A 1,670-nucleotide genomic window follows, 5' to 3' on the forward strand; every position below is an offset into this window, starting at 1 on the left:
GCTGCCCCTCCAGTCCCTCTCCCTTCACAGGTGTCAGACTCAAGCTCCTTGCCCTGTAGGTCTCCTAGCATTTCCCCCATGAAACTTAATTCTGTCTTGGGGTCTATTTCTTGTAGGACTTGGACTGACACCATAGGGAACAGAGAATTCTGTTCTCTTCAAAGCAATGTCACGGTCTTCCAGGGTTACGGTATCTCAAGACCAAACAGACCCCGACCATGTCTGTGTCATAAACCCAGGAAGTGCTCAGGGCACGAGGAAGGGATCGGCTGCCAGGCAGGTTTCCCACTACCCAGGCATCAGGACGACTTGCACCATCCAATAGCCCCTCCCTGTCCTTACCCGCCCCTTTCTGGCAGGGGCTCCCTTAGGTACAAGCAATGTAAATGCTAGGACACCAGATCTGCTGGAGGAAGTCAGTCATGTGCACACCTGCCACACTTGCTTCCTTGGATCCTGAAGCAGTAATGGCAGGGTGAGGAATGGAGAGGCTGGAGGGAGACTACAGAGCGAGGCCAAGTTGTCCAGGGTGGGGGAAGGGGCACACAGAGGGGCCCTTGTCACCTCCCAGGACCCCCTCCATCACCAGCTTCGCTCTCAAGGAATCAATGACCTTTAGAGAAGACAGTGCCACAAATGCCAGTCACTCGCCAGTTACCCGATGCATGCCTTAAATCTCCAGCTTTGTGCACTGGGCACCCATGATGGCATTTGGGCTGAGATTTCTCTGCTGCAGGAACTGACTAGTGTGTTGTAGGATGCTTGGCAGCCCAGAGTGACCACCAAAAATGTGCTCAGATGTTACTAAATCGATTTACCTGAGGGCAAATCATCACAGTTGAGAACCTCAATTTAAGTCAGCAACAGAAACCCCAGTTTAGATGGAATAGAATTAATTTGTCCTGTGAACGGTTTCTTTCTCCATCAATCCTCTGGCAGGGGCTCTTGTCAGGTCTTACCAGTGACTGCTAATCTGAAACTCCCAAGATGGCTCTTAGCTGGCCTGGTCCTGGAGGTCTCCAGTCCCTGCATGAACTTACAGGACTTTTGCTCTGTGTCTAGTCCCATCTAAGCAAATCCCATCACCAGGAAGCCTGGCCCGACCCAGGGGACAGTCACAATGCCACTGCTTGGTTAGCAAATCTTCAGTGTGTCATTTCCACCTGCCACAGTTTGGGAAGCTCTTCCTCCCCTCACTGTAGTTACAAGGAACAACCACTGCCCACTGCTTGATTGATTTATTCACTCAACAAATAGTTATCAAGTTCCCACTAGGTGGGAGGCGCTGCGCTAGGAACTAGGTATGTGTGGTGACTCCGAAAGCCTCACCCTTGACCTTCCCAGTGGGTAAAGAGAAGACTCCCAACTCAGACCGTACCTGCACTCCATCTCCTAGGTCTATGAGCCTGTGCATTTTTTTTTTTGTCTTCCTAAGGCTCAATTCCTCATTAACAAGATGGAGATAATGGTGACAACCACTTCCAAGAGAGGTGAGAATTAGGTAGCGTAAGATGTTAAAAGAAAAACTGCTTAGCGTGGTGCTTGTCAGGTGATGAGGTAAGAAGGAGCTCACTCTTGAGGAGGTGGTCATCATTATTATTCAAGACATCGAAGTCTGGTGGGAGAGACAGACAAATTTGATATGCAATTATTTGAAGTGTGATAAGTGC

Source organism: Castor canadensis, chromosome 19, assembly GCF_047511655.1.
Source record: "Castor canadensis chromosome 19, mCasCan1.hap1v2, whole genome shotgun sequence".
Taxonomy (NCBI): domain Eukaryota; kingdom Metazoa; phylum Chordata; class Mammalia; order Rodentia; family Castoridae; genus Castor; species Castor canadensis.